At 44.7% G+C, this 26,432-nt stretch overlaps 2 long non-coding RNA genes across 7 annotated transcripts; one reads left to right on the forward strand and one right to left on the reverse strand.

The window, feature by feature from the left end:
• Window positions 1-780: 780 nt before the first annotated feature.
• LOC126991573 (uncharacterized) lies at window positions 781-18,887 on the forward strand. 6 transcript variants are annotated; one of them, XR_007745657.1, is made up of 9 exons: window positions 781-804; window positions 1,176-1,309; window positions 2,454-2,612; window positions 3,095-3,294; window positions 5,470-5,627; window positions 12,135-12,263; window positions 14,331-14,408; window positions 16,600-18,362; window positions 18,766-18,887. It is a non-coding gene; the product is annotated as an uncharacterized LOC126991573 (long non-coding RNA). The 6 variants fall into 6 exon arrangements; XR_007745654.1 differs by lacking the exon at window positions 781-804 and having other exon boundaries at window positions 825-1,309; XR_007745656.1 differs by lacking the exon at window positions 781-804 and having other exon boundaries at window positions 825-1,309; window positions 14,334-14,408.
• LOC126991574 (uncharacterized) lies at window positions 16,928-25,996 on the reverse strand. The gene is made up of 3 exons (XR_007745660.1): window positions 25,896-25,996; window positions 18,771-18,902; window positions 16,928-17,072 (listed from the first exon to the last, which is right to left on the reverse strand). It is a non-coding gene; the product is annotated as an uncharacterized LOC126991574 (long non-coding RNA).
• Window positions 25,997-26,432: the final 436 nt, after the last annotated feature.

Raw genomic sequence — 26,432 nt, forward strand, 5'->3', positions numbered from 1 at the left:
TTGTGGTGTGAGTAGAATGGATGGAATGAGTAATGAAAGTGTGTACGAGCATTTTGGAATGTGTCACAGGGGTGAAGGGAAGAAATGTGGAGTGGTGGAAGAAGTGAAGCAACAGACTTTAAAGTGGTTTGGCCACATGGAGTGAATGAAGGAGAGTAAGATGACCAGAAGGGTGTATGTGAGTGAGATAGAGGGAGGGAATGTTAGAGGACGACCTCCAGTGAAATGGAGGGATAGGGTGCAAGAGTACATTAGGGAGAGGGGGGAAAGATCTTTGAGAAACTTTGAGCAGGCAAGGAGGGAGTGTCTGGATAGAGGAAGATGGAAGCTCTTCTGCCGTGGCCATCCCCTGGTGGGAGCTCCTAGGAGCAGGCGTCGATGAAATGATGATGATGATGATGATGATGGGTCTAGAACAATGTTTTCAAAGTCACAATCAACAAACTAGCTCTGTCTTGCCCCTAACCTTAAAAATCATCAAAAAATGAGAACACGCCAGGTTTGCCAAGACCCCCAAAGCTCCCCCAGTAACAAATAAGATCACTAGGTTTTGCTGAAGTCAACACTAAACCTTCTTCCTCCTCTTCCTCCTCCTCTCATATCAACCGCACGTGCAGGACATGCCAGGCTCTGATGTCCAGTGTGGAGGAGATCGGAATTCCTATCATGAGGGAGACACACAACCGCACCACACCCTCACCGGACGCCAGCAAGCTATTGCCATCCTGTAGTCGCCACACCTCCAGGCTGGTCGTGGCTTGGGGGGGAACCGTACATCTTCTCAGTTCTGTGTCTTAATTTTAGGTTTGTTTGTACATCAAGCTTGATATTTGCCATCCTGAAGTCCCCCTCACTGCCATGACTCTACTCTTGCTCATTCCTATGCTATCCAGATCCCTTATGCAAGGGTTAACCACCATGTTCATTCTTTCATCCCTATTCTATCCAAATCCCTTATGCAAGAGTCAAACAGCATCTTCATTATTTCATCCCTGTACTGTCCAAATTCCCTATACAAGAGTTTTCCAGCATCTTCATTCTTTTATCCCTTCCACTGGTAAACTCTGAAACAGCAATAGCCTCCCTTTGTCTGTATTTTTACTCCTGCTCATCCCTATACTATCCTGATCCCTTATGCAAGAGTTGAGCAGCAGCATCTTCATTCCTTCATCCAGCAGGGAGTTCTCCAGGCACACGCCAGCATTGCCGCCAAGGACTTCACACTGCACTGCCCGAAACACCCGTCGAGGGTGATGAGGATGAGGAGACAGTCAAGATTGTGCAGTGGGTGAAGAGCAATGAGCCAATGGTAGGAATCTTGTCTCTCTGTCTGTATCTTAAATGTATTTGCCCTTCACTTACCCTGTTTGAAAAGTCTCTTGTCATAGAAGTTGCTGCTGGGACTTTGATGGAGTGGTTTGTGATCCTGGTGATGGCTTTACATGGCTTTTGCATCTTGAGCGGGGAAAACACCAATGAACACCCGGTTAGTCTTTTCTGTGGCCTTGGGAAACAGTCATGGTGGGAGCCTGACACGTTAAGGATGACCTCACTTTGTTGTAGAGAGTCTCATTAGTAAGGAAGCATGTATGAATTTTCTGAGGCAAGACCTATAGTAACTGTTTGGGGCTTTGTTAGGTTAGGTTAGGTTAGCTTCTCAATATTCTGATGTAAAAAATATTCTAGGCAAGTACAGGCTGATTCAGTGTTTTAAAGAGACAGCCAGCACCTCACAACAGTCATCTGAGGCAGTGCACTTGAAAAGATTGGTATTTCCTTCTTTTTATTTATTTTTTCTTTGGTCGAGATGGAAGTCATGGCCACCCAGTTTAAGAATCATTATGTAAGACACTATTTATGTGCCTCAGTCTGTGTTGAGTTCCCTGACCCTTGTTGCTGTTTGCCCAGTGCTTGCCACGGGAGGGAAAGGGAGCAGAGCCTATTGTGGGGAGTAGAAAGACTGGTTTTGTGGAATTTGTGTGTAGATGTAGTGGCTGGGTGTGTGTCTTACTTGTCTCCTTCACCTGCATACCTCCTCCTCTCTCAACTCTTGCTCAGTCCTATACTATCCAGATCCCTAATGCAAGAGTCAACCAGCATCTTCATTCTTTCATCCCTTTCGCTGGTAAACTCTGGAACAGCCTCCCTTCGTCTGTATTTCCACTCCTGGTCCTCCCTATACTGTCCAAACCCTTTATGCAAGAGTTAACCAGCAACTTCATTCTTTCATCCCTTCTGCTGGTAAACTCTTTCCTTCCTTCCTCTTGTTCTTTTTCTTTCTTTCTCTTTCCTCCCTTCCTTTCCCTGCCTTCTGTTCCTTCTATCTCTCTGTCTATCTTGCCCTTGAACTCCCTCCTTTGCCCCCAATAAACAGAAAACAAAACAAAAATTAATTTGTGGTGGCAATGGCAGCGTCTTCAACATTAACACGTTCCTTCCTTACTTACCCCCAGGGAGCCACCATCAAGCAGGACGACCACTCCGGAGCCATCATCATCACCCGCATCATGCATGGCTGATTGCTCCGGCCTCATCCATGCTGCTGACGAGGTGCAGGGGTCAACACCTTCAATGTGGAGGGCAAGACACTGCCGGATGTCCACAAGATGCTGGTGAGGGAGGGAGGGAGAGGGAAGGGAAGGGAAGGGAAGGGAAGGGAGGGAAGGGAAGGGAGGGAAGGAGGAGGGAAGAGAGAGAGAGAGAGAGAGAGAGAGAGAGAGAGAGAGAGAGAGAGAGAGAGAGAGAGAGAGAGAGAGAGAGAGAGAGAGAGAGAGAGAGAGAGAGAGAGAGAGAGAGAGAGAGAGAGAGAGAGAGAGAGAGAGAGAGAGAGAGAGAGAGAGAGAGATATATATATATATATATATATATATATATATATATATATATATATATATATATATATATATATATATGTATATATATATATATATATATATATATATATATAACTGTTGGTCAAATTTTATTCTCTCTTTTGCCTTGCTTTTCCTGTATACTTGCTCTGGATGAAATAAAGCTATCATTACAATTATTAATATCATTATTTATTTTTCCGAGCCCACAAGTAACCAGCCCACCTCCTGTCCCCTTCCAGGTGCAGGCGGAGGGCACCATGACCTTCAGGCTGCTCCCGGCCAGCAGCTCGGTGCACCTCAGGGAGAGCAAGGTGAGGGTGCACGCCTACTTCCACTATGACCCCAAGGAGGACAACAAGCACATTCCCTGCAAGGAAGCCGGGCTGCCCTTCAACAAGCTGGACATCCTGCACATTGTGACCCAGGATGACCCCTACTGGTAAGCCCTGGTGACCTCATAATGAAGCTTTGTGGCTCTCAGGTGATCCAGTGTCCCGCTTGAGCTGCCCCACTCATGGGGAGCTATGCGGCTCAGGCCAACTGAGTGCTGGTGTGTGACATTGCCCCTGCAGCAGCCTGCTAGACCAGAGGACTTGACCGCTGCAGTGGTGCATTCCGTCCACTGGTGAGTCACACAGCTCCCCGTGGGTGTGGGGGTGAAACACACTGACACTGGATCAGCTGGGCGCACCAAACACAGCGTTCCACACAGCAGCCCCATCACAGTGTTCCCTCAGCAGCTCTTATAGGCGACCCTTTACTGAAAACAACAATCACAGTCAAAGGAAACATTTGTAGAAGGTGCTGCAAAGGTGTCACTGGCCACTCACATAACTACATCGTCTGCCTTATGTACAAACACTGCCCCCCGTCTGCACAACAACAGGCCAGCCCGAGGCAGGGCTGTCGTGTGTCTCGCTGGGTGTGGTGGTGGGGGTGGCAGTGGTCACGGTGGCAGAGGTCTGGGCTTTCAGTGAGCAAACACACTCCCAACATCTGTATTCAATAGAGAGCACACACAGTCAGAGCTTTTTCGTTGCCTTTCCTTATTGGTGGTTATGTTCATCTATAAATGTAGGTTGGGTTGTTTAAAGCACATGAGACAGAGCACAAAAAGGCATTTTCCAATGAGTTCTTGTCTGTTTTTATTTTTTATTCAAAATTTTCACCCAAACTTTGGTCCAACCATTTCAAATAGTCTGTTTGGACGGCGGATTTCTTGGGTCCTTTCCTCCCCTCTGCTCTGCCGCTCACTCCCAACACCTGTTTTTCCCTCTCATGTGTTAGCTACAGGTAACATAGGAGAGGGAAAAACAGGTGTTGGGGCTGTGTGGCAGAGCAGAGGGGAGGAGAAGACCCAGGAATCTACCGCCCAAACGGACCATTTGAAATGGTTGGACATTTTTCAGCCTCTTAATATCACTAGAGCCAGGGCCCCACTGTAGACCCTGAGTCCCCTCCATGGAGTATGAACACTAGGAGACGGTAAAGTAAGGGGAGGGCAGGGACAGAACAATGCCTGATGAGCTAACAAGAGGTGTGTGTTGCTTCTTGCCTTCAACTCACCAATGTCAGCAGGAGAAACAGTCAACACTACAAGTAGCCTCAGCCCCTGCCATCACGGCTGACATGCCCAATAAGCCCCACAGCCTCCCTCACCCTCCAGGCCAACATCAGCATCAGCTCCAGTTTCTAACACTTGCTGTAGTATTGATGCACTGGGTCACCTTCATCAACACAACATAAATAACCTGAGGCAGGGATCACTCACACCAGGAAGGGGGGGTGGCTGAGGGAATAAAGTCCCTATTTTTAAACATATCGGTGACTCAGTTTCCATTTGAAAAGCCTCTTGTAGCAGCTGCTGAAATTTTCATGGAGTGTTCTGTGATCCTGGAGACAGTGTCACACAACTTCTGCACCTTGGACGGGAAAAACAGCCACATGAACACCCGGTTAATCTCCTCTGTGGCCTTGGTTAACAGTCACAATGGGAGGCAGAGACGTTAAAAATAAGGACCTAAGTATCATGGCAGGGACCTCAGTGTGTTGGTGGCCATGTCTGGCTCATAGTGGTACCAGTGCAGAACGCCTTGTAAGGGTGCGTCCACACGGTCGAACAATGTCCGTCGGACAAACGCTGCTACCAGTTAACAATGGAAAGCGGAAAGGCTCGCTGATGACGTCAGAAGCGAGCACCAAGAGGTGTACCAGACACTGCCCATGTTCGTAGTATCGTACACTGCCTGGTGGGACAGAGGCTTGGAAGTACACGATACTGCCAGGCACAGGATGAACAAAGTTACTTGTTAACCGGATGAACTGAGGCTGTCAGTTGATTAGATCTCACCTGCCCTGTCAACATGGCTGGCCGTACGTCTGTCACCTGTCTCTTGAGCCCATACTAACACTGACTTAGATACCCGTGGGTTGCCAGCGAACATCAACTTTGAACATTGTCTGCCGATCTTTGCCTGGTGAACGGAGTAGAAACTATGGTACACAACTTCATCTGGTTCCACTGTTTGTTGCCATATCAACTTCCTTCATTTCAACGCCTATGACGTCATCCTGGTTCGCCTTATGATATGGTAACACAGTGTCTGTCCGACAGACAGTGTTTGACCGTGTGGACGGACCCTGACGGTTGTTGTGATGTACAGGTGACGGCTTGGTGACGCAGGGCATGGAGGACACAGCGCTGCAGTGGCTCAGCGAACGCCTCGGCCACCCAGACAACTTCACTTCTGTGATATTCCTGCCCAGACCAAGGTATCAGCTGTTACACATTAAGGGATGTTGTTTATATGGGGGTGTGCTTTTTGTTGTGTGTTAAGATGGGAGGAGGAGGTATGCAAAGGTCATGCAGGGGAGGGAGCAAATGGAGACTTTTGCTGGGTCTCATTTTCCTTACTTAGTTTTTTCCTGTTAGTATTGCATATTAGTTGGAATGATGTGGACAAACTAGCTAAAACGCTCTCTTCGTAATGGCAGACCTTGCATTAGTATAACCAGTGGCCCAGCAAGTGAAGGCAAGTGAAGAGCTACTTGGGGTGTGGTGAGGCTGTTAGGTGAGGCTGATGGCGGCAGTGCTTCATCTGTGCTCCCAATAGAATGGCGACCCAGCAAGTGTAGGAATTGAATGGTCAGGCCACACAAAAATTGGCTGGAGAGGTGAAATAGAATCTTGCCTGGAGTGAGGTGAGCTACACTGATGGACAGACAGAGGTGGGAAACCATGTGCTGAAGTACAACCCTGAGTGATATATAATGAGATGGACGTGAAATTATTACCTTAGCCAGGGCAGGATGGATCACACAAGACCAGACGGAGGGAGATATGGAGAACTAGGAGTCATAGAAGCCAGGGCAGACAGCAGCCAAGGTGGAGGGATGAAATAAGAACCTTAGCCAGGGCAGGATGCATCACACAAGACCAGACGGAGAGAGATATGGAGAACTAGGAGTCATAGAAGCCAGGACAGACAGGGAACTAAGTGTAGCGATGACATTAGAACCGTCAGCAGAGCAGGATGGAAAACACTAGCACCAGGGAGAGAGAACTGAAGCTTGCTCCGAAAGGCTTTTTGTGCAGTGGACTAGTACTGGCTGATAATAATAATAATAATAATAATAATAATAATAATAATAATAATAATAATAATAATAATAATAATAACAATAGCTGATAATCATATTAGATAACAGTAATGACTGGGGGATTGGTCTCCAGAGCATCCCAGTTTTCCTTCCTGTGTTTTCAAGCCTTTGTACAAACTTACTATGGCAGACTAGAAAGTTTTTTGAGTATTCATTATCATCATCATCATCATCATCGTTGTTGTAAGTCATTAGTAATCCTGTGCAGGAAAAGTGTTGCCCTGAAGCTTTCCTCCCCTGTGTCTGGTGCTGAGGTGCCCCATCCCAGCCACTCACTTCATGTGTGCCTGGTTCTCTGCCCCTGTGTCTGGTGCTGAGGTGCCCCATCCCAGCCACTCACTTCATGTGTGCCTGGTTCTCTGCCCCTGTGTCTGGTGCTGAGGTGCCCCATCCCAGCCACTCACTTCATGTGTGCCTGGTTCTCTGCCCCTGTGTCTGGTGCTGAGGTGCCCCATCCCAGCCACTCACTTCATGTGTGCCTGGTTCTCTGCCCCTGTGTCTGGTGTTGAGGTGCCCCATCCCAGCCACTCACTTCATGTGTGCCTGGTTCTCTGCCCCTGTGTCTGGTGTTGAGGTGCCCCATCCCGGCCACTCACTTCATGTGTGCCTGGTTCTCTGCCCCTGTGTCTGGTGTTGAGGTGCACCATCCCAGCCACTCACTTCATGTGTGCCTGGTTCTCTGCCCCTGTGTCTGGTGTTGAGGTGCACCATCCCAGCCACTCACTTCATGTGTGCCTGGTTCTCTGCCCCTGTGTCTGGTGTTGAGGTGCACCATCCCAGCCACTCACTTCATGTGTGCCTGGTTCTCTGCCCCTGTGTCTGGTGTTGAGGTGCCCCATCCCGGCCACTCACTTCATCTCTTCCTGGTTCTCTGCCCCTGTGTCTGGTGTTGAGGTGCCCCATCCCAGCCACTCACTTCATCTCTTCCTGGTTCTCTGCCCCTGTGTCTGGTGTTGAGGTGCCCCATCCCGGCCACTCACTTCATCTCTTCCTGGTTCTCTGCCCCTGTGTCTGGTGTTGAGGTGCCCCATCCCGGCCACTCACTTCATCTCTTCCTGGTTCTCTGCCCCTGTGTCTGGTGCTGAGGTGCCCCATCCCAGCCACTCACTTCATCTCTTCCTGGTTCTCTGCCCCTGTGTCTGGTGTTGAGGTGCCCCATCCCAGCCACTCACTTCATGTGTGCCTGGTTCTCTGCCCCTGTGTCTGGTGTTGAGGTGCCCCATCCCAGCCACTCACTTCATGTGTGCCTGGTTCTCTGCCCCTGTGTCTGGTGTTGTGGTGCCCCATCCCAGCCACTCACTTCATGTGTGCCTGGTTCTCTGCCCCTGTGTCTGGTGCTGAGGTGCCCCATCCCGGCCACTCACTTCATGTGTGCCTGGTTCTCTGCCCCTGTGTCTGGTGGTGAGGTGCCCCATCCCAGCCACTCACTTCATCTCTTCCTGGTTCGTGGTTTGCTGTGGCTCATGTGGTTCCTGGCTTGACACACTGTTACTTTGGTTGTCTCTTTGTTATCATTTATTTGCATGTTGATGTGACCTTCCCAAGTCTATTTATTATCTTTATTTGTTACTAGAATATTCTGAACCTTTGTTCCCTAATCTATGATGCTATCTTCCTTGTAAATCTTTCTCTCTTTCTCATTTCCTCCAGGCAGTGGTGGGCATGGTTCCACTAACTGCTAATTACCAAAGCTAACTTTTTTGTTACTTTTTTGTTAGCTGATTAGCATTTTCACTAACTTTGGAAGCAGCTAGTGGACCAATTAGCTTCTGCTACATGTAGTTCCTCGTCCGCTAACTTAAAGTCCACTAAAAAGTTCATACAGGTTTGCTTTTATCCGTTGTGGGCAGACACAGCACCAGTTGAGCCACGTAGCGCAACAATGCCAGTGCTTCCAGTTTTTGGTAAATTATGCCTTAAAGTTGGGTAATTGGACAATTATTAGGGAAACTTTTGGGTATTTTAGGGTAATGCATCTTCCATTTCCAACTCATTGAACTTGGGGTTTAATACCAAGAATTTAATATTTTCCACCTGACAAGAAATAAACTTAAAATGATATAAATAAAAGTGACAGTTATGGAAAAAAGTAAAATGTGCGTAAATTTGCTGGAATTTTTGGGTAAAATATATGGATTTAGGAAAAACTGGAGGCTTCTTTCTCTTCTCTTTTTGTTGTTGCTCTTTGGGCTCCTTGTTCAGTTCAGCTGCAACGTTGTCACTGCAGTTGTGTTCATTATTGTCGCCTTGTTTATCGTTTGATATCAAAGTCATGGAAGGTGACCGGAGTGAGGACGTTTTTGTTCCGCCTGAGGATGCTGGCCCTGTTAGGGGGCCGTCAGCAGCTGTGGGTGAGGCGGAGGACACTCAAGCTGACGGCCAGGAGTCCCAGAAGATCTGGAACCCGTGGCCCCACCTGGAGAAGTACTTTGTCCTTAAATCAAGAGATATGGCGAACCCCAATGTCTTGCACTTCTGGTGCGTCATGTGCCACCCCAAGAGGACCATGCATGCTATACCTTTCTAGAAAGCTCTATGTCTAAGCTACAACATTTTGAAGATTCAGGTCACTAGGTCTGTTTTTAAGGGTTTTAGAGCCAAAATACTAAACCGGAGCTAAATCCATATAAAAAAGTTAGCGGTTAGAGGTCAGCGTTAGCTTCCACTAATTTCTTTATCAGTTTAGCAATTTAGCGTAAGCGAAGCTAACTTTTAGTTAGTGCATTACCAGTCAGCGAATCTAACTTTCCGGTTAGCGGTGCCCACCACTGCCTCCAGGCAGCTAGACACAAGGGAAGTTTGTTGGCCTGATTCTGTCCTAAACAGTGATCATGTCATCATGAGCCAGGCCACAAGTCCCCACCAGTAGCCAGCTGCCTTGGACTCTGAAGAGTCAACTTTCCCCGGATGAAGGTGATTGCCAGGTGGCTGCAGTGCAGGCCACAGAGAAATTATGTGAAGCCGTACATACAGCTCTGTATCTATAATAGGGCAAAGGGCAGATTGAACACCTGACAGTTTATTTGTACGGTAATTCCTCACTTAAGTGGACTAATGGAAGGGCAAGGAGTGTAGATTGATGCTAAAAGTCTGTTGAATTGAATGTATGATTGGTGCCAGCACCATTTTGTTTGTAAAGAGTGGGGCAGCAACCTCTGGGCCTCGCCATTCTCTGTGTTGTTATGATTGTGCTGAGACAAAAATAATGCTCCATTAATTGAGGATTTACTCACAGGGCAAAAACTCATTTTAATTCACATGTAATCAATCAGCAAGGGCATTCATTTATAAGTCATCATCATCATCATTTTGTTTAACGTCCGTTTTCACTTCCTGAGCGGCTGGACACTTTATGACTCTCCTCCATTCTCCTCTGTTTTCTGCCCTATGCTCATCCAATCCCATCAATGCCAAGTCTTCCTGTATACACTTCTCCACGTTTTCCTAGGTCTACCAACTGGTCTCCTTCCTTCTACCTCCAATCTCTCCAAAATGCCCAGCACTGTATCCTCCCCTGCTCTCTTCACATGTCCAAACCATCGGAGTCTTTCCCTTCTGAGCACTGTTTCCAGGTCCTGTACTCCACATCTGTTAGCTACCTCTGCACTGGACACCCTGACTTGCCACCTGATGCCCGCCACATACCTCAGCCTTCTGCGATCATTTGCTCTCAATACCTCTATCAAGTTTCTAGTTAAAGCCCATGTTTCTGCTCCATACAACATCACTGATCTAATACACCCCCCTTTCCCAACTCTGGGGTCGCTAAGCGATTTTCTTGGGGTTGCCAAAACCTCAAAATATCAAACATGGTGTTATTCCATTATAGTAACACATATACAACTAAACTAGTGGGGTCGCAGTCATGTTTAGAGGTACATGATTGGGGTCGCCTGAAAAGAAGGTTGGGAACCACTGTAATACACGCTTGGTACACCCCTGCTCTGCTCTTTAGAGGGATGCTACGATTCACAAGTAGACTAGTCACCTCCCTCCACTTTAACCACGCTGCCGCCACGCTCGCTCTCACTGTCCTCTCCACTCCTGCCTCACAGTCCAGAACATCTCCCAGATAACAAGAAATGTACTACCTCATCCAGCTCTCCTCCATTCACCTCTAGCTCATCCCTCTCAGTTTCTTGTCCTTGCTGTCTCCTTACACAAGCCGGGCATGTAAAATTCTGCACTCCTCTTACACTTCTGAGGCCTGAGCATCTAAGGTGGCACCACTGCCTGCAGCATAAGACTAAATTTATCCGTACTCCCTTCCCACAGCATCCACCTGAGTGTTTTCCTGATTTAATCTTCTCTCTTGCTTCTTTTCCAGTCACCATATACTTTGTTTTTTCCATATTAATATTCAAACCTCTCTCCTCCATTCCTTCCTTCCATTTATTAAACTTTTCTTTAACTTCTTCTGCTGTCTCTGCATTTACTACCAAGTCATCTGCATACAGCAGCTCCCATGGTGCCTCTCCTCCTGCTTCTTTTGTTGCCTCCTCCATTACTGTTATAAACAGGAGCGGGCTAAGGGCAGAGCCCTGCTGAACCCACACTCCAATTTCGAACTCATTTGATGTTCCCGCCACTGTTTTCATTCTTCATTTTGTACCTTCATGTAGTGCCACCACCGATTCAAGCAATCCTTGTGGTACTCTTTGTCTTCTCAATGCCCATCTTATAATTCCCCATGGTACTCTGTCAAATGCCTTCTCTAGATCTACAAAACATGATACAGTCTCCTCCTCTTCTCCATGAACCTTTCCTGAAGCTCTCGCATAGTATATATTGCTTCAGTTGTTGACCTCCCAGGACAAAAGCCAAACTGACATTTATCAGTTCTTATCATCCTTCTCAGCCTCTTCTCCAGGACTTTTTCATATACCTTCCTGCTATGCTCCAGTAACCTTAGCCCCCTAGAGTTACCACATTTCAAAGCATCTCCTGTCCCTTTAAAAATGGGTATAGTGTAGCTTCCTTTCCAGTCTTCTGGTATTTTTCCCTTTTTTAATCCATGGTTTAACACTCCTGTCAATTCCACCACTCCTTCCTTTCCTGCTGCTTTTATTAAATCTACTGTTAGCCCTGAGGGTCCTGCTGCTCTATACCATTTTCATTTCCTTAAGTGCTTCTTTTACTTCCTCTTCCATAATATTTTCTTGTGGGCCTTCTACTTTTTCAGTTTCATTTATCGTATATTCATTTTCCTCATTTAACAGTTCACTGAAATATTTACTCCATCTTTCCAATATCTTCTTTTTCCACCATGATGTTCCCTCCTTCATCTTTTACAAACTTTGCCCCAACTACATTCTCTCTCTCTCTCTCTCTCTCTCTCTCTCTCTCTCTCTCTCTCTCTCTCTCTCTCTCTCTCTCTCTCTCTCTCTCTCTCTCTCTCTCTCTCTCTCTCTCTCTCTCTCATATTCATAGCTATCAGGTGCTCCTTGCCGCTTACTCAATAATTCTGGGAACGTCTGAACACACAGGAGGGCATTTTTATGTACGAGTATGTGTATGGGAGGGGAGGACCTAAGATGGGCATTAAAGTTAAAAATAGAAACAGCTTGCTAATTTTCTTTATGGGTTCAACTAACACTTTAGAATCGGTGTTCGACCCAGGCCTGGAGCACCGCTTCACGAGGAAGTAAATCTTCATTACCGACGAGACGAGCGGCGAGGCGGCACCGCGGCTCCAGGCGGGGCGGCGGCTCCTCCGACACCCGCGTCATGCCCTTCAGCTTCCAGCAGGTGAGTCCCGAGCAGGTTTTTTCATTATGAAGCATCCTGTGCAGTCACCGTGACAGTCACGCAGCACTTGATCTTTGTTGATAGAATATTCAATGCTAATCGAGTTCAGGTGGACGCTAACATGTTTGAATAATTATATTTGTATTTAGATGTTTTTGATAAGATTTGGCAATGTTAGCACAGATTGAAAAAGTACGCATGACTAAGATTCAAGTGTCCGAATTTTTAAGCTTTTCTACACGTGTCATTCTCAATCAGGCTTGTTTGGCGTGCGTGGCACACACACACACACACACACACACACACACACACACACACACACACACAGTCTATATATGACGTTATGTTGTCATGGCAACTGTTCCAACCAAATACCTAACAAGCCAACAGTAATGAATGTTGACTATTCAATCAGTAAATCAGCGGAACGAGGCACGCCGGATGGTGTTATTAACCGTTAAATAATATGAATGAATCCAGTAGTTTACTTAATAGGTAGTCTATATGTTAATAAGAAAACATCACGCTTCACGCTGACAAGCCTTATTCTCGAAAATATCTTATCCGTTCACTGTAGCTCGACTTTAATATTTGAACTTTGTATATTAGGAAATTTGTCAATCTCTTTCTTGGCACAATGTTAATATATTAACATTCTAATGATCGTCAGACGGCAACATCCTCCATTCAGTCCTTACCCCCCCCCCCCCCCTACACACACACTGGTACAAGGGCGATAAGGAAGGAACCTCGCAGAGGCCTAATTTCCATGTTCAAGCAGCCTTTGTGTCCTCTTCTGAACACACACTGAGAGATCCAGTACAATCATTTGATGTGTTGTGGCACCTCTCCAGGCGACTGAGAGCCTAATAACACCCAGGCAAGTCACTACGCGAGATGCCGTGCGGCGAACGGGAAACTGAACCGGTGGTTGAAGCTTCGGTTCGTGGGTAGTTGCTAGATGTCTGGTAATCAAGAATTCTAGAAGGCTCTACATCCAAGCATGGGGACTATGTAGTATCCTTGCAGTTAACAGACCACAGTCTTGCAGATGCACTGGCGAGGTAATGTGCCTGGCCTTGCGTTAAACTGTAGTCCTCCCTCCCGGCCCATCATAATTTGCTGACCGCATGGGTGAGTGGCACCTCTTCCATCATTTTGCTGCCGATATGTGCTAAAAAATAAAGCAAAAAACACCACAACGAGACTTAATTAATTAGGGATGCAGACATATGGGTGAGTTTAAGACATTCCCAGAACACTAACAGACCGTCGTGTCCCGTACATCGATGTGTGTGTGTGTGTGTGTGTGTGTGTGTGTGTGTGTGTGTGTGTGTGTGTGTGTGTGTGTGTGTGAGACTGGTGACTGTAGCTCAGCGGTGCGTCAGTGAACGGTTTATATCAAGGGTAGGCAAGCCTCCTTGGTTCAGATGTCGGGGTGCAGCGGGCGAGGCCCCAGTGAGTCTATTTGTTGCCACGCTGTTACCCTTTCCTTGTCAGTATATTTTATTTCCTGAATATGCTTTTCATTTATAAATGGTGTGTGAAAAACACCATAAAATAAAACCTTTCTAGAATAAATGTTTTTTATACAATAACACAGCCTGGAAGGATTGTCTAGCACATGGCTACTCAACTGGCGGCCCGCGGTCCGAATCTGGACCTTCTGAGTGTTGTGGTTGGACCCCAGGCTCCAGGAGTAGAAAAAATATAATTAAATAACATGAAGGTACTGGCAATGGATTCTTGCAAGTGTACTTCCTCAACTGACTGTAGGCCCCACAATCAGTCGAAGAAATGCACTTGGAAGAATCCATCGCCATCGCTTCATGTCTTTTTGTTATATTTTACCTTTTTACTCGTGGAAACAGTCGGACCTCTGTTGTTTAATTATATTTTTTTACTCGTGGAGCCAGTCAATATTTATCCGGACCTCTGCATACATTTGAATTTTTCTAACCGGACCTTTGCTTATAATAGTTGAGTAGCCCTGCTCTAGCATATAGGCTATTCCTTTTCTCCACATAGGTATATCACACAGGTATATACTTTTTTATATACCCCCAGCAGACGAGCGGCTGAACAGACGCTCCCTGGGATGTCTGAACGACAGCCAGGCTGGACTGAATGATCCAGCAGTTGCAGGTTAGTGATTGTCACTGCTTAACACACACACACAAACGTATGGAAGTGGATTTTCTATAGGTAGGTAGACTGATAAAGAGGTAGACCTAACCAGGTGAAAATATTAATATATAAATCTAATTACACAAAGAATTTTACCCTAGTATATATTTTGCTTATTGTTCATTATCTTCATTTGCATGAAATACTGAGCAGCCATTATGAAGGTGTATCGAGGGAGGGAGATAGTTAACTAGTCATTGCCCTGGGTTATCAGTGATCCTGATCATGGGCTGCATTTCGTTCGTATGAATAGGCCAGCTGGGTCGTGTGTCTAGGCAGGGACATTTTGGAACAGTGGAATCTTTACTGCGACACGGACCAAAGTTAGCATCGTGATTGCTGTTTACCTGTTTGGGTCTTGTCATATGACACATAGACATGCACTGCTGGCCTTCTATCCCGTACAATGCATGTTTATTCCCAGAGGATAGTAACGAGATGGTTAGGTACTTGTTGCCAGGGACCGACACTTGAGTGGCAATCCGGGGGTCAGGACTCAGGAGTGGGCTGGACAGGGCAAATTTGGCACAGTTGCACCGTAAGTTAATTGGCTCGAATTTTTAACACGACAATGTTAGCAAATTTATTAGTGTGGTGACGCAACCTTAATAATTGTTCCCAGCACCACAGATGTGCCTAGCCTGGGCCATCCCGTCTGATCATTTATAATTATATGGGCCATTAAGTATTAGACGGACCAGTCAGAGGGCAATAACTAATAATATTTGACTCCTTAACCTTTGCAAATGGTAACTTAAAAACAATAAGTTGTATTTTGTCATAGTTCCCAAACAAGGGCCTTTTGAGTGTATTTTTGTTAGTGAAACTATTATAAATACAAGTATTACTGCATGTCACTCCTGGTGACTGTATTCCTAGTAATACTGACGGCATACAGGCTTTGAAGGAGGGTCATTAGTTTTCTTCATATTTATCTTCAGACCTGAATACTTTCAAACTGTGTAATCTCCTTGATATTTTTTTTTTCAAAATAATTCAGTAAGACTATAGCAACAGTAGTTGTGGAGGAACAACACAGAACCTGATGATTGGTTAGAGAATGAATATGATGAAAACCAGAGTTTACCTTCCCCAGGTTTCCATTTATCAAGCATCCTGAAAGGGAGGATGAACAGCTAGGTGGGCTGAGTTTTTAACACAGGCACACACATTCAGGAGACCGTGGGAAGTAGACTTTGGGTAACCCGCACGGTACACAGCCTTTATGTGAATGTGTTCCTGCCCACCAACATTTATTCAGGCTTTGGGAATTCTGATTCTGAAAGCATTTTGTATATACTTGAGCTACTTTATTAAACTCAAGTATAGGAATTTCTGAACTAATTATAAGGTCTTTTCAAAGGCTTCTCATCATGATTTACTCCCACACATTTCGTTTTCTTTATTTACTCATCTACAGTTACACTGGGACTTTCCAAATACAGCAAAACATACTCGCCACCTTCCTCTTGGCCACCCTGACTGTTGTGCAATTCCATGTAGGTAAACTCTTTACGTACGTAACAACCTCTTCCATATTATTTGTGACATTCACAAGAGCAAACAACTGGTATCTGCCTATGCCCAGTCTACTGGTTGTGTTCATGTTTCTGCTGTTCTTCCAGCTTGTCCATGCTAGATTTAGATCAGATGTCAGACAATTTTAAGCTCAGTTATCCCAGCTCTGTCATCTACGTAGTTTTCTTCCTAATCTTTGTACTCCATCAGGTTTTCTGTTTCATTTGTTTACTGCCACTGATCATGGGTATATTTCCAGGAACATTAGTCAGTTTGCCATTTGCTTTTCTTATATTTCCTCCAGTCACATTAATTAGAAATTCTGATTATACAAATTGATTTAATAAGCCATTTCCCTGAGCATAGGGATAGTGGAGTGTTGCTACTTATGTGACAAAAATTGGTAAGGAATATATGAATAGGTCTAAGATTAACAAAAAAAAAGGTCAGTGGCTCTGGAGAAGAACTGGAACAATTATAAAATAAAACAAGATTTATTACCCCATCAGTATATTAATGAATAACAAATGCATTATTAAAACCTTTGTAGCAATCAAATTAAAGTTTTTAATGACATTGCAGCATGTTGAGGGTGGAGGGCTATTCTAATATTGGTGTTACTTTCTTTCAGGTGTGGCCAGGTGTTGCAACCCTCCAATAAGCACCTGTACCAATCTGGATAGAGATGTGTAGTTCACAGTGTAAGGACAATCCAGTTGTCAGTCAAACATCTGGCACTGTTCCCCAAAAGAGCCGACAAACTCCGAGCCAAGTTTTTTTTTTCTTTACACTCTGGCCTATAGCGTTGGTAGGCTTTCTTCTGGGCCCTGGTGGTCGACCCAAGCCCGTCATGGCGCAGGCAAGTGTTTATAGCAGCACCATTTCTTCTTGGCTCATGCTGCCCGCCGGAGCTCATTCTTGATTCACTTGGACAGTTCCTCTAGAGTTGGGGTTGATAGGTGATCTTCAGGACAGCACGTGGGTAGCCTTATGCCACTTGGCAATGACTGAAAAATCCCAGGTGGTAGCAGAGAATTTGAACCCGCATTGTCCAGAACTTGGTGAACGCAGGACCTGCACACTAACCATTCAGCCACTGCCTCTCTGTTCCAACATGAGTGAAAAATGAGAGGCCAGAAGAGAGTGGTTGATTTCAAATGGAGAAGTGTCTCGATAGGCTGGAGGAAATAGATGAAGGAAGGCTGCTCTGGAGTTAACCTGCATAAGGAATTAGGATAGTATAGAGACGAGTAGAACGTTATGTAAAAAGGGACCACAGTAGAGGTGGAGGCATGTAGTTAGCAAGCTTAGAAGGGCAATCATCATGAAAATGTCTGTAGAAGACAGAGGGCAACATTGCAGCAGAGTTTGCTATAGAAGAAGAGAGTTTAAGTTTGACTCCATCGAGTCCAAAACAGCTATGTGAGTGAAGCCCCTCCTATATGAAATGCGCTCTCCATACGAGGACAGACAAGGCCCCTGGATATCATTTGTGAGGGGTAAAAAACTGAAAGACTAATAGAGAACACACAACTTCAAAGAAGCTGATTTAGGAAGAGGTGAGATGAAATTATGAGTTGAGGATAGACCAAATATGTTTATTGTTTAAATGGACAGCTGAGTGTTGTCATAGAATAGGGAACAGATGTTCGGAATTCTATCCCTCTGTTTTTGTATCGTGTTTCCTTTCAAGCTGGTCTATCTATGCTGTGGTAATCCTGCCACTGGCTTCCCCTAAACCTCTCAGCACCTGTATTCTGTACGACTATTTTATTTCCCTCTCTGAGGAAAAAGTCAATTTCTCTGCCTATCAACTGAACAAATTCCATCGTCTATTCCCTAGTCTTCGACCACACTCAGCGGTCCCCTTCCTCTACACTAAATATTCTCTGTCTATCCTTAACTCAAAACATTAACTGAAAACTTATTTCCTCTCTTGCTAAATCAGATTCTTCGAGGTTATGCATTTGTATCGTTTTCACCAGTTCTATTCCCCCTCACACATGCTGTCCACATACAAGGGTCTTTTCTGTCCTCATATGGAGTATGACAGAAGTCTATGACAAATGGTGGAAAATTCTGTAGGATCAAGGTCATGGGCACGAGAGGAAGTGACATCTTGGCATACATAGATGCAGCATCCAGCTTGGATTGAAAGCTGGGATGAAGATAGCAAGAGACACATCACGGCAGCCACTAATGGACTGGAGTTGTCCAAGAAACCCCCCAAGAAAGCCTACCATCACTATTGACGATTACTGTCAGTAGCCCCAGAGACCCGTGTTTCAGTTAAGAAGAAGAGGTAAAGGAAGAGGAGGTAAAAGAGGAGAGATGATGTTCTACAGGATGGAAGCTGAAGCAAAGATCGTGAATGTTGCAAAATTTGGAAAAAAGGTGAGTTATCAGGACAGCTGTGTACTATAGGTTTGTTATGTCACTGCACAATACATTCAATAAGCTGTAACTTCAAATAATTTGTATCTTTTGAAACTAGATGCTTATAATATTTCTCCAGAGGCTGCCTGAGTTATTACTTAGTACAATTTTGAAGACCTATAAACATTTCCAGCTGTTCTTTACTGCATATTAATCATGATTTGTATTGTTAGATAACTATATCAAAATTCAAATCTAGAGACAGCTGCCATTAAATTGAGGTTTTGCATATTTTTGAGTTTCACTGTAGAAAGTACCATGAATCAATATATTTTGTAGACTTTGTTCACTTGTGTCATCTCTGTACCATCAAAATTCCAGACTGACTTTCACAATGTATACAAGAAGCTGAAAATTTTAGAATACCTTGGAAGAAGGAAGGCTGGGAGGATCGAGGCAGGCACGGGCAGTATACTGGCAGGAGTGAGGACAGCACAGCCTCTACCATGATTGAGTTCAGAAGAGCAGACTTCAGGGCAGGCTGATAGACGTGACCCTCTGCAAAATTTACATTGAGTCACATTTTTATGTAGTAGTACTATACCCATCTATCTCAATGCCATGTTCCCTCAAGGGAGCAGTCACACTTTTTTTTAGTTGTTGCCTATTGCGCCGGTAGGCATCTTCCCGTTCTGGCGCAGGCGAGTGTTTATAGCGGTGCCATCTTGCATTGGCTCATGCTGACCCCCGGAACTCGTTCTTGATTCGCTTGGACGGCTTCCTCTAGAGTCCGGGTTGATGGGTGGTCTTCAGGACAGCATGTGGATAGTTTTAAGCCACTCGGTGGTGACTGAAAAATCCGAGTGGTAGCGTGGGGACTCGAACCCGCGTCGTCCATCACGCGGTGAATGTGGGCCCAGTATGTTACCAGTTCGGCCACCGCCTACCCAATGGAGTATGCATCCCACGTGTGGGGGGCTCCACTCACACAGCTCTTCTGGACAGAGTGGAGTCTAAGGCTCTTCATCTCATCAGCTCTCCTCCTCCTACTGATAGCCTTCTACCTCTTAAACTCCGCCGCGATGTTGCCTCTCTTTCTATCTTCTATCGATATTTCCACGCTGACTGCTCTTCTGAACTTGCTTACTGCATCCCTCCCGCGGCCCCGCTGTACACGACTTTCTACTCATGCTCATCCCTACATTGTCCAAACCCCTTATGCAAGAGTTAACCAGCATCTTCACTCTTTCATCCCTCACGCTGGTAAACTCTGGAACAATCTTCCTTCGTCTGTATTTCCTCCTGCCTACGACTTGAACTCTTTCTAGAGGAGAGTATCAGGACACCTCTCCTCTCGAAATTGATCTTTCTTTTGGCCACCTCTTTTAATTATTTTTTGGGAGCAGCGAGTAGTGTTTTTTTTTTATTTTCTTTTTTTGTGTGCCCTTGAGCTGCCTCCTTTGTTGTAAAAAACCCACCATGTCTCCCTGTTCAGTCACTTCCTCTCAGTACACACATTCTCTCATCTACCAACTATTTGTTTCCTTTAATCATCTGCTCTATTGATCCATTTCACAAGTGGTCTCCCCCTCTCCTCAGTCCTGCTCTGTAAAGTGTCTTCACAAACTCATACTTATTCGTCATGTGGCCAACCATCTCAAAGCACCATGCTTCACAACTCACTGCTTTTGGTGTCACACCTTTACCAAACCTTTCATTCATGCTCTAATGCCTTCTCCATCCCACCTCAACACACAAAATGCATCTCGCATTGCTCATTTCTACTAGTACACACATTAGTGATCGGCACGCTACACCACTCATCCACACCTCTGATGCATGAGACAGTTGGGGGGTTAACAATTTTCTTTATTACCCTTTTCACAACCATTAGGGTTTATGCACATAGGGCTACCCACACCAGTCCTACCAGTCATCCACACTATCATCAATCCATTCCATCCATTTTCATCTATACTCTTGAGGAGACCAATAATGCGCCCCCTTCCTTTCCTATTCCCTTTTCATCTGCTGCCATACCAGTCCTTTTCTCTCCGCATGCCTACAAACTATTTTTGTCATTATTTGAACAAGTCTGTGCACCACACCATTTCTGGGTTTCACTAATACCTAGAAATACCTTTCCTCTCCTGAATGCTTCTATAACTTATTCTCCTTTTTCGTTCTTCAGCCAGTTCATTTAAATTCACACATGCAACAATAAGGACCTTGCCCTCCTCCCCTTCCTGGGGAGAATGGAGACCCAGCTCTGCTTGTCATTTTCTATCACCCCCACAAGGGGCCACGGGCAGCTAGCAGGACTAGTGCAGTGTTAATTCCTAAAGGAAAATGAGTCATCAGATCACTGAGAAACTATAGGCACCATTTTCAAAGTCAATACACTAATATAAATGTGATATGTAAAATAAAATAAAAACTGGAATACTCATTAAACAAAGCACTTACGGTACCTGACCTCTGCAAAGAAAAAAAAGTTATTAAAGATAAATTACATAAATTAGAAGTAAATAAAAAATACTGATGAGATCACTTCATGAAGGCAAAGTAGGATTTTACTACTACATATAAGCAAATCATATGATAGCCCCAGAGACGCAGTTAGTTCTCAACAATATAAACTTGCTACAAACTGTGCCACAACCCTTATATGTACACACAAAAATCTCAGCCTCGTTGGTTATGATAACAGGAAAGAGCCCTGGCAATTATGGCATAGAAGCAGAATTACCGAAATATAATTATGCCGTGGAATGGATGCCGTAGATATGAAATCTGGCATAGGAGCATGGTGAGGTCAGAAGACTGAAGAAAGGCTATCATATTGAGCTACTGAACAGAAGAAAAGGAAGTAAGGATGATTAAGCTATAGAGGAGTCTGTGAAGAAAGGTGTATGGGTTTGAGAAGATAATGATGCAAAACAACTGATGACAGTGCAGATGAACAAGGGGGGTTGAAAATGGGAGGGATGTGAAACAAATTTTATGACTGAAAAGGACTCCAGAAGTAACTGAGAAGGATAGGAAGTTGTTTGCTGCTTTAATGGAACTGGAGAAGGCCTCTGACATGGTTGACAGTTAGGGATGTCCTGAGGGTAGGTATATGGTGTAGTAGGATATATACTTGGAGAAGGTATGTTTACATGAATGCAAGTGCCTTTGTGCATGTGAATAGGTACCTAAGGGAGAAATTTGATGTTGGTGTCAGTGCAAGATATCATGGCTGTTAAATAATTATATGGATGATGGGAGATAGGCGGCATGTCTCTTTTGCAGATGATACAGTCACGGATGCAGAAAATGAGAAGACAATGCTGAGGATTGTTGATGAATTTGACTGTGGAGATGAAAGAAAATGTTAGCAAGAGAAAGGTTATGATATCTGAGAAGACAAGAAAGTTGAATAATGATTTAGCAAAGTCATACAGAGTTGAGACAGAGAGCACAACAGAGTCTAAGATGTGGTTTGGGGAAGAGAAAATAAAAGTAGTGATTGCAATATGGGAGAAGTTCTCATTTAGGCAGTGTTCACACCATCCACAGGTTCGTTGATTACTTTGACAAAAAAGTTACATAAATTAACATTCATGAGTGTCAAGACTCCTGTGATGTGACTACTGACCAACTAACTGAGAAGTGTTATGGTATTGCAGGAAAACAAATACACTGGAGAAAGTACAAGAAATTGGCAGGACTTTCAAAGCTGCAAACATGTGATCCAAGTATTTAGAAGGCAAGGCAGCTATTACTTCTGAAATGCAGGTGAACAAAACATCAGTAGGCAACAAGCATAAAGACATGCAAGGATAAATTTCAAATATATTATAAGTCTATAGTGTAGGGCTTATCAAGACCTTCAAGGTGAACATAAAACATCCTTGCCAGAAGAGAAAGAAAAAAATCTGAATGTTATAGTGGCACAGTGGCATGGTAGATCATGAACCATAGGTGTGGAAGATATGTGCAGCCACAGGCAAAATATAGTGCTAAATGTGTCAACACGGGCAATTTCTCGAAACAATGTAGGGGATTTGAACCAACACAAACTCACTCAACACCCTAGGAGAGGAGCCTCATATCTATTAGGCCTTCACAGCTTAGCAGATGAATCAGCTCTAATAATATGTCAAAACCTACCAATTTATGTTCTACCCATTTCTCTTACGGCCAGAACCTTATTGCATCACCTAAACTAGCTTCAAAGCTCCTTGCACCCTTTGCCTTTCAAGAGAATGCAGTTATATTAATGTTTAAGGCAACGTTTTTAATCAATGAATAATTTTATCCTCTTTTGTACGGATTCCAGCATGCTGATGCCTATTTCATAATAACTAGAACTATACTGCATAGTCGAATTGAAGTCAATCTAATGCTATATCAAGGCTGAGGATGACCAGAGCTTCTGTTGCTCATGCTGTTTGCAATGACACCCAGCATTATATCTGAGCAATTTTTAGAATGATTGCAGTGGTTCGTTGGACAGTGATCAGAGCTCACAAAATTTATGTTTCTCTCACAAGTAGACTTGCCAAGGGTAGTGTCAGAGTATTTTTTGTAGGGGGTCATTTCTTTCTACAGTCGCATACTCATCCTGACATTGAGCTTCATACTACACTTCCTGGCATTGAGGTCCATCTGCCACATCCCAGCCAAATCATACAACCCATCAAGCTTGCCATGCAACACACTAGCATACTGGTCTGTTCTTATTTCTAATCTGCTGACCAATGTTAAATTTCACCAACCTCTCCTCATGCACTATATAATCATTGTGCTAGACAAGGCATCAATCTGACCTCAGTATTTGAATCCTCTATTAATTTTATATACTTCTCTCTGTATGATGACCATACCACAGCGGCATATGTAGGCCTGGATTGCATCATGCACTTTTCTTTTGTTATAAATAAAAGCAGCTTATGTTTATGATAAATCTGAAAAATGTAAATAGCAACAGGTAACATGCTAGTTGACACACCTATACATCTAAGTTCTTTTGTGTTGATTAGTTCCTAGATAAATAATGATTAACCAAAGGTTCCAGTATACCTCTTATACCAAACAAACAAAATAAAACTTACCTCTCATGGAGCACTCAACCACAATTAATGTGCTGACAAAAAAAAAAAAAAACTACTGTGATGATTATGCAGTGGTTAATGCTCATGCTGATTATGATAAGTTAGACTGGTTTGATTTAGTTTAATACATACTGGAATATTTCTATCAGGCCCAGTGTATCTGTATTGTTATCTCCCACTTATCAGCCAAATGTTGCTGCTACTTATGACTTTTTGGGTTTATTTCTTCAGTCAAAAACTTACCCTATTTCTATCACAATATATTGATGTGGCAGATTTTTAAAAACAATGAATTGATAAAGAACACTATTAGGCTGTCTTATCCTCCTTCGTGGCGATCACATGGCATTCTTGTGAAGACAGCAGAGCATGATGTCACCTGAACTAATGTACTAGATGAAACATATAGCAAACCTTAACTTTGAGGAAATTCTACACCCCATCGTGCCATGATCAAATTAAGATGGGCAGGAGCATTGGCAGTGGGGAGAATGATTCACGAACTTGGACGTAAAAAAAGTTTTGAAAGGAATGAGCAGAGCAGAGGTGAAGCATACATGAGCTACCTATAAACCTAATCAAGGATGAAGACAATTCCATACTTAATAGACTAGCTTGCAGAGTAAGAGTTTCTCGAGTATGGAAAAAAATGTCGCCATTATATAAATTCACACACAAAAAAATGTGACGACTTAGAACCGCCGACCAATTATTACTATCCCTGTAACCTACAAAGTTTTCACCGAGATAAAGAAGATAACAAAACTGATTGATTGATAGTTTCTAGACCTTAACCAACCAAATTGCTGTGTGAACAGATTCCGATCCAGAGACCACCATTTTCGTGTAAAGTACTCTATGCGGCTTTATCCCCAAGAGACGAGAATGTCCTACACAGGCTTAGTCATTTTTTTTCTTTTTAAATATTTATCCACTATTATCACAAGGGGAAACGGGCCCTTGTCCTCAGACGGCCCGCTAAGAGTGCAAAAATGCTCCCTCCCTGCGCGGGGGAGCACGGGCTAAGCCTATTGGCGGCCCGTAGCAGGATGCCGACAGACCGACTCTATCGGCGATCGAAATCTAGCCGACCGAGTCGGTCTGTCGACGAGGACTGGCGTGCCTCTGCTTAAAGTCAATCTCTTGTACTAACTTTCAAACTGCTTCGGTATAACACTACTTCCTAACTAGTGCTTCGGTATAATAAACCCTCACACATCCTCGGGGCGTCCTCGTGTTCTTCCTCTTCTCGACTTTACTTCTGTCAACCTCCAACCCCGGTGTATGCTCTTACTGACTGACTGTTATGCCACTGAATATTGTTAGATGGTAAGGGTCTTGAGGTGCTTAGTGGTCATAGTCTCCCCCTCCCCGCCGGTGGGGCCGCGAGAACCTTCAGTAAAGAAAACGGATGATGACAAGGGTCCCTAAGGTAGAGTGAAATAAATGAGTCCATCCATCCATCCATATTTTGAGAGGAGAGGAGAGGTCATGAGCCTTTCTCGGGTGACGGCCCATGAAGAGGAGCCGACAGACCGACGTAATCGGCAGACGTCAACCGACCGACTCAGTCAGACAGCAAAGGTAGGAGCTGGGCCCGTTCACACTGCCGACTCTGGGCCACGACAACCCAGCGACTTTGCATTTGACAAATCGGCTCCCACGCTCCAGAATGGGAGGATATTTTTTGGCGTCTTGGTGTCGGCTAGCATGACTGCCGACTGTCTGGGACATTCGGCCAACTATAGTTGTCAACATGTCTGCGACATGCTGCAAGACGACGTCTCAAGACAAGTCTTAACGGTCATACGCAATAATCAGACAGATCAACTCCTTGTAGGCTTTATAAGGCGGACACACACTATGCTATGCGGCTGTCCGGCGGCCGAAAGTGGGCGGAGCCTCTTCGGCCGGATGACGCATACACACTATGAGGCGGCCTCACGGAATGCCGGGCGGCGGCCGTCACTCTGGCCTCACCGCCGCAGCGACAACAACGCAATTTATGTTTTATGTCCACAAACATGGATGGCCCTTGTGCAGATCAATAAAACAGATCCAAAAGTCTTCATTATCCAGACATCAGACATCGTGGAGCGTAGATAATGTGTACACCACGGCTGTCAGCGTCTCCGAGATAATTCCGCCTCAAGGCCGCGCCGCAACGTCATACACACTGTGAGGCCGCGGGCCGCGTCGGACGGAATTTCAAACATAAGCAGAAGGCCTTCCGGCCATGATGTGAGCCGCGCCGCACTAAATTACACCCGTACACACTGCCTTCAGGCCTCCAGCCCGCCACTTTTCGGCCGCCGGACGGCTGCATCGTATAGTGTGTGTCCGCCTTTACACAGGAGTAAAAACATGAAATACAATAGCGTTATTAGACACGTCATTACCCTAACCCCATACGTCTGTTACTGCATAATAAACTATTTTAATATATTCTTACCTTAACTCCCTTTCTGTGAACACTTCCATGAGGTGATGTTTTCCCGGTGCCTGGCCGAGTACACACCATCTGGACACATACTATTGTACCGCCGCTTTTCCTCTTGTCTCCACACCGCACCCTCTCAGCGTCGAATGGTAACTGATCCAACTTCTGAGCCCCGAGAGTCTTACAAGATTCGAAATCGTTCGAATATTAAGCTCAAATGTCTTCCAAGGTTCGTTACTAAGGTGAGCACCCGGCCACTGCCTTCCCATTATTCTAGGGAGGATACAAGTGTCTACGGTTGCTACATATACTATAGGGAGACTTATCAGTCTCCCTAAAAACTTGAAGGGTATATTGCAGGTCTGGCAAAACAATGTTATCAGTTATACCATACATGCTGAGAGCTGAATACTCTTTCCGCCTGATACACATTTCAAACCGTAGCGCTCCACGCTTTATGAAAGAGAACAAGGTTGTCCCATACTCAACACGGGCATTAACAACATAGGGCCTTAGCTCGTTCCCTACAGCAGAAGCTAAGTTCTTGAC

Source organism: Eriocheir sinensis, unplaced genomic scaffold (assembly GCF_024679095.1).
Source record: "Eriocheir sinensis breed Jianghai 21 unplaced genomic scaffold, ASM2467909v1 Scaffold30, whole genome shotgun sequence".
In the NCBI taxonomy this organism is placed as follows: Eukaryota; Metazoa; Arthropoda; class Malacostraca; order Decapoda; family Varunidae; genus Eriocheir; species Eriocheir sinensis.